Consider the following 11,324-nt stretch of genomic DNA (forward strand, 5'->3'; position numbering starts at 1 on the left):
AAAAGGATTAAGGGGCACATCAATTCTCTGAAAACCTTCACAGCTGTGGATCATAGCATCTGAAAGAGTTTCAGGCCAGCCTTTGCTGACACAGGTGTTGTGGACTGGGAATGAGATAAATTGGAGGCAGAGGGAAGAGGAGAGAGGTCAAACAACACCACGGCCTCTCAGTCAGAGAGGTCAGAGAACAGCAACTGCCTGTCAGTCTCCTCATATTATCCTCTCACAGAAGGAGATCCATTCTGCAGGTCTGGACTGGATCTCCAACAGTCACTGGCAGGTGGCTCCTGTGTATTCTAACATATGAAGAGTTGGAAGTGATTAAAATGTCTGAATGACAACAACAAATATCAGATGATACGTGTATATGCAGAGATTTGTGGATAGGTATCAAAGGATACAGAACTTGGCTAGTGAAAAATATTAATAATAATATCCAGTGTTTGTATGAGTGCCTACTATGTGCCATGTACTTTATAAATATTATACCATGTGATGCTCACTCACAACAACTCTAGGAAGTAGGTGCTATTTTTTTTACAGATGAGGAAACTGAGGCAAGTGGTTTAAAATGACATGTCCAGGGTCACACAGCCAATAAATGCTCAAATGCAGATTTGAACTCAGGTTTTCCTAACTTCAGGCCCAGCATTCTATGTATTGTAACCTAGCTGCCTCCTTATTTTAATATAATTGATTTTCTTTTTCATCTTATATATTTTATTCGATGTATTTAAACACATTGTTCTGAGAAGGGATGCATAAGGTTTAGCTGAAAGCTGAGCTATATAAATACTTGCTATTATTACGGATGTAGAGAGAAGTACAGGGCAGACATTCAAATAATAAATGTTTAAAAGCACTCTGAGAAATAATAGTAAGCTACAAATGGTTTGTTATTAACATTTATTAATAAGTTAAGCATAACAAAGCATAAAAGAGTTATACCGCAGTAGCACGCAGGCAGTCAGTTCTGGCACGAGTTGAAGAAAGATTACTCACCTAGAACCCAAAGTCTTGTTGAAAACCCAGTTATATCTCATTAATTTGGAGCCCACTAAGCCTGAACTTCTCATTTAGACATAAGCTGGCTGGAAGTTTATCTTTGGGCTTCAGTATATATAATTTTTAAGGTTGTGTGGGGATGGAAGGGGAGTTAGCTACGTGGGCAAATTATTCATTTACACGAGAATATGGAAGAGAATGTTTTATCTACTTGAGGGAACAAGTACTTTCCAAGCACTTTGGAAACCCTGATTCTACTGCACTAATTAAAAGTTATATATCATTCTCAATTATCCATCAAAATGAGCCTCAATAGGGGCTCTATTTGGTAATCTGCCCTGGTCCCACTGTTCACATTACAATACTTACATGTAATAGAACAGCACTTTGAAAACACATTAATTCTGCCTTCTACAATTAGTTGTAAGTAGGAAGGATTTTTGGGGGGGAGGATGGGGAGGAGAGGGAGAGGGAGAGACACACAGAGACAGAGATACAGAGAGAAAGAGATTGAGAGACAGAGAAAGACACAGAGACAGAGATGGGGAAGACAGAGACAGACAGAGAGAGAGATGGTGGCAGAGAGAGACAGAGAGAGATAGAGAGAGACAGACAGACAGACAGAGACAGACAGGTAGAAAGACAAAGAAAAAGATACAGAGAGACATACAGAGAAAGAGACAAAAGACAGAGAGAGACACACACACACACAGAAAGAGATGGGAAGACAGAGACACAGAGAGATACAGAGAGACCGTGATAGAGAGAGACAGAGCGAGGCAGAGAAAAGCACAGAGAAAGAGAGAGACAGAGAGACACAGAGAGATACAGAAAATGACAGAGACAGAGACAGGCAGAGAGACACACAGAGAGAAATGAGGGAGACAGAGGAGATACAGAGAGAGACACAGAACACATACACAGAGAGACAAAGAGATAGAGACAGAGAGAGACAAAGAGAGAAAGTGACACTGAGAAACAGAGAGACAAAGACAGACAGACAGACAGAGCTAGAGAGCCAGAACATCAAGGGGGAGAATAAATATGTATATAGTACTCACTAGGTGCTGGGCACAATGCTAAGTAAGCATTTTTTTTTTTTTTTACAAATATGACCTCACCCTTTGAGGTGAGTGTAGTGTCCGAGTAGCTTTCTGGAGGTCCTCCAGAAGGGCCTTGGTCTCAGCAGGATGGACACCACGAGAATGGTCAGGAATAGTCTAGAGTCTTTATTGTCTCCTTCATAGTCTGTCTCTGCCTGCCTGCCTGACTCTGTCCCCAGTTCTCTCAGCCCTTAAATCCCCTATTGCAATTATATCATTACAGCATACTGAGTATATACCAACTAGAGGGATTATATCATTATAGCAAACTAGATATATGTGAACTAGAGAACCATCTCATCAGTCCCACTGAGTTAACACCTTGTTGTAAGTATCCTTGTTTCAAGCAGACTTCTCCAGAGTTCTGGCTCTCTACAGTAAGTATCCTCATTTTACTGGTGGGAAACTGAGGCAGAGCTCCCTTTTTAAATGACTTGCCCAAGGTCATACAGCTAATAAGTGTTGGAGGCTGGATTTGAATTCAGATATTCTTGACTCCAGGTCTCATGCTCTGCCTACTGTACCATTTACCTCATTTATCCTTATGACAATCTTAGGAGGTTGATGCTGTTATTAACCCTATTTTATAAATGAGGAAACTGAGTCTAAGACATGTTAAATTAGTTACCCAGGGTCACACAGCTAACAAGTATCTGTAGCAGAATTTTAACTAAGGCTCCATGTCAGAAGCTCTAGCTCCTGTGCTACCTCTGTGTCTCTTGTTTTTATAAACTCCATATAAATAGGATCTTCTCATCGAACTCATCGTGGGTGTCAAGAAAGATCCCCATGAATGGCCCTGAGATCACAACCCCATCACCTCAGACCACCTGGACTCAGACCGCCACGAGCCTGGGCCTGGGTTGGGCCTTTTCCCCTTTTCCTGATTCATTTAGATCATGGAATAGTACACAGGCTTCCACCAGTAACAGATTAGCAAGAAGCCTGGGATGCGTTTCCTTGGAACAATGTAGTTAGTAATGGGGTTTCAACCTCCTTCCCCTGTACCCCCACCATCCACACTCCATCCCCCAAGAGCTTGTGTCCTGGCGGTTGTCAAATTTAATCTGTGAAGAAGGAAAGTCCTGTTTACAAACCTTATCCTTTCTGCAGGCAGAGCCTTCTGCCCTCAGAGCCAAAACAACACAAGGAGAGAGCAACGATGAGGCACCCAGAGCCGGTCTCGACACAAGAGCAATGACTATCTCCCCTGAGGAATTGGAGGGTAATTTAATCAGCAACGACTGAGAATCATCCGAAAGTCAAGAGGAGTAGATAATAAAGTCAGCTCTCGGTTCCTAATAGTAACTGTCTTCTGCCTAAAGGGAGAAAGGAGACTCCTTTAGCTGGAAGTGACAGGGGAGTCTCTCTCCCCTGGTGGAGGAGAACTCAAGGACATCGAATCCAACCAGGATATAGAACTGAGAATGGATGAACCAATTAGCATTTATTAAGCACCTATTATATGCCTAGGACTCAGCTATATACCAGAATTATAGAAACAAAAATGAAACAGCCCCGGCCCTCAAAGAACTTCCATTCTAATGGAAGAGACTATGAATATATGTATATTTCATATATGTACATATATGCATATGTGTATAGATAGATAGATATGTATATGTGTGTATATATACCATCTTTGAGGAGAAAAGCCATTCCAAAGAAAAGGTTCATTATCCAGAGCAACAGCTACCAATCCATTGCTCCCAAAAGGCAGAGAAGCATTGGAATTCTGGGAGTGGCAGCATCCCTTACTCCATTGGTGCTAATTACAGACCAGTTTCACAGCTCTAAAAGCTGGGGGTGGGGGAGCAATTCCTAAAGGGAAGGGAGCAATCATTCCTACCACCTGCTAGCCATCTGCCCCCCAAAAGGTAAGTCAGCTTCAATGAGGCAACCAGGTACCTTTGGGGAGGAACAGGAGATAGCAAAGGTCATGGAAGTAAGACCCATCACCACCTTGACCATCATCAGTTTTCAACCCTGATGGAGACAGCCAAGGATCCAGAGCCCATGAGTCTTGGGAGTGGCAATGCTTCCAGCCCATTGCCCTCAGCCAATGGAAAGGTAGACTCTGGGGAGAATGCAGCCTGGACAAAGAAACTGAAGTCACAGCTACTATTACCCAATAAAGAAAGTGCTTTCCACCAAACCCCTTGGCTATCAAAATGACCCAACATCAGAAACAGATATGATTTTATCCAGGGTAATTACATTGAAGAAGATGCTCCATGGTCTGCTTTTCTTCTGCTCCCTGAGAACTACAAGACCTTTTCCATCTGATTTGTAGCTAAAACCTTCCCTATATATGTATTCCTCAGAATATAAACTCCTAGCTAATGCTTCGGTGATGGAGTTGTGAATTGATCCAACCATCTAGCAGAGCAATTTGAACCTATGCCTAAAGGGCTGGAAAAATGTGCTTTTGTCCCAGCAGCGCCACTACTGGGTCTATATCCCAAAGAAATTATAAAAGAGGGAAAAGGACACACACGTGCGAAAAGATTTGTAGCACTCTTTTTGTGGTAACAAAGAATTGGAATATTAGTGTCTGCCCATTAATTGGGGAATGACTGAATAGGTTATGGTATATGAAAGGGATGGAATATTATTGTTCTATAAAAAAATGAAGGGGCTGATTTTAGAAAAGCCTGGAAAGATTTACATGAACTGATGTTGAGTCAAATGAGCAGAACCAGGAAAACATTGTACACAGCAACAAGATTGTGTGATGATCAACTATGACAGACTTAGTTCTTCTCAGCGCTTCTGTGATCCAAGAAATTCCAATAAACTTTGGATGAAAAACACCATCCAAAGAGAGAACTATGGAGACTGAATATGGATCCATGTACACTATTTTCACTTTTTTCCTTCTCTTTTATTTTTCTCATGTTTTTTTCCCCCTTTTGTTCTGATTTCTCTCTCCCAATTTCATATGGAAATGTGTAAAAAAAATTTGAATGTACATATATAACCTAAAAATAAAAGAATATAAGCTCCTCAACAACAGGAGCCATCTTGCTTTCCTATTTGGATCCCTGTTATTTAATAAATAAATTAATGAATGTTTTATTCATTTGCCAACCCCTGGAAACTTTGGGCCTCCATCCCATTCTGATTAGCCATTTCTTAAGACCTGCTGCCCCCAAGGTAAATTCTCAAGAATCTCTGCTATGATTAGCAGTTTCCTCCAGACAGATAGCTCCAAGGACATTTCTGCCAGCCCTCCAGCTTCCTGCAATTTGGTTCTTCTGATGAACCTCCAGGTTCCTAGCTAGGTGACCTTGGTCAGCACCCTGCCTCTGTTTTCGAGAGATGGCTTACATCGATCTTGTGGTTTTTCTATTAAAGTGCTATCACCCTGCACTATCTATCTAGCTGTCCCCCAATCTGAGTGAATATAACTTCTGTTAGGAACCCCCCCTCATTGAACTTCCCTGGTTGAATAACAGTGCTTTATTCCAGATGGCAATTCCTTGATCCTGAATAAATGCCTTACTGTATTTATGTGATCATCTTGTTGACCTGATTTTTTGTACAGGCTTGACACATTCATTCAACTATATAATACGTGATGGGACCTGAGTAAAACTAAAAGGATTGATGATTTGGGGGCCAGACGACATAGATTAAAGTTCTGGTTTGTTTTTTATTGTTTGATTTTTAGGAGTTTGAGGTCTTGTGAAACCTGTGATTTCACTGATCTAACACATCCAGGATGAAAATTACCTCCATTAACTCAATCAGCATCTTTTCTGTATCTTAAATCTTTACAGACTACCTCAAGCTACTAAAAGGCTTAATGACCTGCTAGAGTTGCACAGCATGTGTCAGAGGTTGGGCTTAGACCCATTTCTCTCTGCCCCCAGTGTTGGTTTTCTAACCACTACCCCACTCTGTTTTGGGTTTTTGGGGGCAGTGCAAATGGTTCAGAGAGAAGAGGATTGCATGTGGAGTTACAGAATCCTGCCATTATCACTTACTAAGTGACCCTCTCCTGGACCTCAGTTTCCTCATCTGTAACATAAAGGGTTTGTCCTAGATGGCCTCCAAGGTCCCTTCCACTAAAGCTATATATGATCCCATAAACTGAGGCCAACTAGAAGAGGATTTTCCTAGCATTAAGACTTTGCCCATCTTCCTCACCCTTCTGGTGCTCTATTATGCCCAGGTATTAGAAAGGCTAAGCTTTTATGCACAGTAAATATTGTTTTAAGCTTGCATAATAGTAGCATTAGAAAACCCTTTGCTGGCACACCACTGGCATTCTCTTTCTTCCATACACCTTGAAATTTTGCATCTTGCTTTTTATTAAAGCTTTTTAATTTTCAAAACATATGGATAGATAATTTTTCAACATTAACCCTTGCAAAACCTTGTGTTCCAATTCCCCCTTCTTCTCTGGATGGCAAGTAATCCAATATATGTTAAACCTGGTAAAAATATATGTTAAATCCAATATATGCATACATATTTATACAATTATCATGCCACACAAGAAAAATGAGATCAAAAAGGAAAAAAAATGACAAAAGAAAATAAAAAGCAAGTAACAACAAAAAGAGTGAAAATGTATGTTGTGATCCATACTCATTTCCTACATCCTTTCTCTCAGTGTAGATGGCTCTCTTCATCACAAGATTATTGAAACTACCCTGAATCATCTCATTGTTGAAGAGAGCCTCGTCCATCAGAATTGATCATTGTATAATCTTGCTGTTGCTGTATATGATGATCTCCCGGTCCTGCTCATTTCACTCAGCATCAGTTCATGTAAGTCTTCCCAGATCTCTCTGAAATCCTCCTGCTGGTTGTTTCTTACAGAACAAAAATATTCCATAATACTCATATATCACAATTTACTCAGCCATTTTCCAACTGATGGGCATCCACTCAGTTTCCAGTTTCTGGCCACTACAAAAAGGGCTGCCACAAATAATATTCTGCTTTTGCTATGCCGAGATACAGATGCGAGAAAGAGACCAATAAATATTATGGGGAAAGTTTATTGAAGCCGGCGGCTGCTGGGGGCAATACCCAAATCAGGCAGCCCCAAACACTACAAGGTCGGGGTTTATAAAGGCTAAAACCACGAAAGGGAGGGGGTCCTATAACATAAACAAAAGCAAGTAGAGTGAAGGTTACATTCTTAATGCTAGATGCCGACAAAGGAATGGCACAGTGACCACTAGTTTTGGCTGATCTAGGCAATTCGTGCAGAAATGTCAGATGTCCTCAAAGCTAATAAGCAGATGTGTTACAAGACACCTATTATTTCAGGAGACAGCCTTTCCGCTTCATTTTCATAACCTTGAAGCAGAGGGGTCCCAGCTTGCAGGTGTTAGGGACCTTTCAGGAAATACCAATCTTTCGACCGTGAAAAGTTTCAAGGGTTCCCAGCAGTTTCAAGTACTCCTTCTCCCAGAAGCACGGGGGATCACAGGATTCACAGTACTTCACTTTTATTATTATTATTATTATTATTATTATTATTATTATTATTATTATTATAGGCTAAACATATGCAATTCTTCTAAACAGATTTCCATATTTGTCAAAGCATCCTGTTTTTAAAGCAAAGCATTCACATGGAGTATCCAAGCTAGGGACAGCATGAATCAGGAGGTGGTGCAGTGGTTAGGAAGTCAGGAAAAGCCAATTCAAATCCCACTTCAGACACATTAGCTGTGTGACCTTGGGCAAGCCATTTAACCCATTTGCCTCAATTTCCTCAACTGTATGATAACAGAACCTACCTTCCAAGCTTGCTGTGAAAATAATAATTGTAAAGCACTGTAAGAGTGACATGTAGTTATTAACAAGTGCCTCAGTTTCTTCAATTGTAAAATGGGGAAAATAATCGCATCTTCCTTCCAGGGTTCTTGTGAGGATAAAAGGAGGCATTTGGAACATCCTTTGCAAACTGTAAAATAATATATTCATGTAAGTGAAGGCTGGAGCTATATATCACTTACAAAGGTGATTAGTTCCCTTTGTTAAGAGGATTCTGGATCTGGAACTAAAAGGAACCTTGTCCAACTCCTTGTCATTTTACAGATGAGGATATGAGGTTCAGAACCTAGCTATGCATGTCTCAGCAAAACTTGAAACCCCAGTATCCCTGGCTTCAAAACTAAGGCTTTATCCATTACACTCCACTGACTATAAGAGGTTCTTTAGAGATTCTCTAGAACAGTCCCATTTACAGATGAGAAAATTGAGGTTTAGGGGAAAAAAAATGAGACAACAAGCCTAGATGGACCAGCTGATAATTGACAAGAGATAGGATTAAAACACAGGACCTTTGACTGTGGCTTCCATGTGCCCTCCACCACACCACCTTGCCTTTCCCACTATGTGAGAAATCCCACTGGCAAGTCATGCTACTAATTCATCTACTTACTCTGCTTGAGGCGATTTGACACGTTAGTTCCTGCTTCTCTCTCCTTCCTCTTAGCTGACACAGTTCTTGTGATGGGGAGGCCAGGTAAGTCCCTTATTCCTTTCGAATCCAACCCTCATGATGACTTTGGAGCTAGGAACACCCATAATTGATTCCTAAGCACAATGAACACATTCTATAACCAAATTAAAATGACCTTTGAATTGTTTTGTTTCCTGTTGGCGTGTTTAATTGAGATTTAAAATATGTACTCTTTCCAAGGAGCCAGATTTTTTTTTAATCCAAAACTGGGATGCCCCAATTCCCTGGGGTGGTTAGCAGGTCTCCCCACTCGTTTTTAGGCAAAAATTGTTTTGCATAGTGCAGAGAGGATGCTTGGGGTGGCTAGAGGTGCGATTGTGCACTGGGTCAGGAGTAAGTTAACATGAAAATGGAGGGAGAAAAACTGGGGATCAGGAGGGAAAGGGAGGGAGATAAGAAGGCTTCTCCACCAAAGGGCTACTTCCAGTTGTTTCTCAAAGGACAGTAAGGATCCTGAGAGGGCAGTATGATGGCAGATCTAAGGTGGGGTAATAAGGAAAGAGGCAGAGGGGATGTAAATTCTGGGAAGGCTAACAATTCAAGTGAGCTGAAACAAAGGTACTGGATAGTTAGAGGACATGGGTTCAAATTCCATCTACTTATGTGTCATTGGCCGAGTCAATATTCCTCAATCTCAGTTTCCTCTTGTTTTTGGGAAAAAGGGTGGACTCCAGGGGCTCTGGAGTTTCTTCCAGCATTAGGCTCTATGAGCCTAGAAGTAAAACAACATCTGATTGGAATGGAAAAGCAAGATGGAGCCAGGTAATGAAGAATGTTCAAGACCAGACTTATTTTACCTTTGAAGCATTAGAGATCCCCCAGAAATGGAAATCTTCTAACAGTGATGTCTTGCTGGGTAAGCCATAGAGGGAATTCTTAACCCAGACGCACTGTAGTTCTGGGTAACGTGGCTAAACTTGCATCCTAATTGGTTTGGTAACTTATGTGCCGGGTGGCTTGGGTGGGAAATAGGGAGGGTGTGATCTCAGGTGGAGTCAAGTTGAGAGTAGACCAGTGAGAGATACAGAGGAGGAATCAACTCTTTGTTTCCTCATCTGGAAAATGGGGATGAAATCTGTCTTCCTAGAGACAACATCCATGAGTGTCTTGAAAGTTTAAGGCACTAGTATACAAGAGCATTGTAATTAGGTATCACTTAAGAGAAGCAAAATTTAAGACATCTCCACTTCAGATGTCCACGTGGACTCTGTGTGTCCAATTCCTGCCTGCTCAGTCCAGTCTCATCAGCCACAGTTGGACACTGTATCTGGACTCAGCACGGGGATATTATTTTGAACCTCTTCAAGAAGGACAATAAAATAACCAATTAGGTACCTGGAAATAGGGACATTTCCCTGTGAATTTCAGAACGCACTTATAAAAGGTTCCTCCTTCCTGCTCACTCTTTAGCTGCTGAAGTGGGCCATCGGGACTCATGTAACCTAAGGACTCGGGGCCAAGAGGGATCTACAGAAATGTGCCGGCTCCGTGTTCCTCAAAGTGAAGGGCGAGATAAGGAAGACACTCAAATTGTTTTGAGAGACAAATTTTATTAATTCAGCACCATTGAAAACACGTTACATACAGAAAACGTCCCACCCAAACACAAAGGCTAGTGCCAAGAGGAAAAGGCAAAAACAAAGGGGTCTTCAATCAAGTCGCCAGCTTAAGACGCTTATTAGGTCATCCTACTTGAGGATGACTTTCCTTGGTGGGGAGGGGAGAAAGAGGAGGGTGGAAAATGAAGGAAATCCCTTTAGAAATATGGTGGGTGTGAAGAATGCTGACACATGGAGTGAAAAGACCCAAATTTGAACCCTGCCTTCCCCACTCACAATTACTATCCAAGTGACCCTGGGCACCAATGATAAGTCTCAATTTCGTTCAAGAGAGAATGGGGATAGTACTACCTGATAATCGACCTTTCCAGGGTTTTTGTGTCCAATGAAGTCATGGGCAGAAACAAAGACGATGGTTATTTGACACGATGATGAGCGGACTCACAGGGGACAGAGAGTCAAGTTTAGTGCTCTCCATCACACTTGAATCCAAGATGGTGGGAGGCAACCCTACCCCCAGCTAAGTGGGACCGGGAGGAGGGAGGCCCGAGCGTGTATGAGAGCACTAACAGTGAGAAAGACTGAGACTTTATACAAGATTCATGTTAATGGGACCATCACAAATACAAGAGACACTCGATGTCAAACAGCAGTGTGGGGGGAGGGGGGAGCCCCTAGCACCCAGAGCAAGCATCAAAGCTGGGGGGAGAGACTACAAGGAGGAAGGGGAGCTTCAGCATACAGACCAAGCGAACATCACAATTTTTGTTAGTTTGAGGGGAAAGGGGGGGGGGGGAAGTCAGCATACAGACCAAGCATCAAAACTGGAGGGGAGTCTTAGCACACAGACAAAGAAAACATCAGAGCTTTTACTATTTGGGGGGACATCAAGTGGGGCCCTAAGTACACAGAGGAGGAAAACGCCAGAGGTTTGGGGAGGACAAGCACTTGGCCCTCAAACCAAAAAAGCATCCAAGCTAGGGGAAATCCTTCCACACATCAAAGCATCAAAGTTGGGGAAGGATGAGATTGGGGAGCTCTTTTAGAACACGGAGGGCGTCAAGAGGGGATGGAGGCCTCAGTATGCTCCCCCAAAAGTATCAGCACTTGCTCAAACCAAGAAAGCTTCGGATTTAGGTGGGAAAGGCTGGGGAGGGGGAGGAACTG

Source organism: Sarcophilus harrisii, chromosome 1, assembly GCF_902635505.1.
Source record: "Sarcophilus harrisii chromosome 1, mSarHar1.11, whole genome shotgun sequence".
In the NCBI taxonomy this organism is placed as follows: Eukaryota; Metazoa; Chordata; class Mammalia; order Dasyuromorphia; family Dasyuridae; genus Sarcophilus; species Sarcophilus harrisii.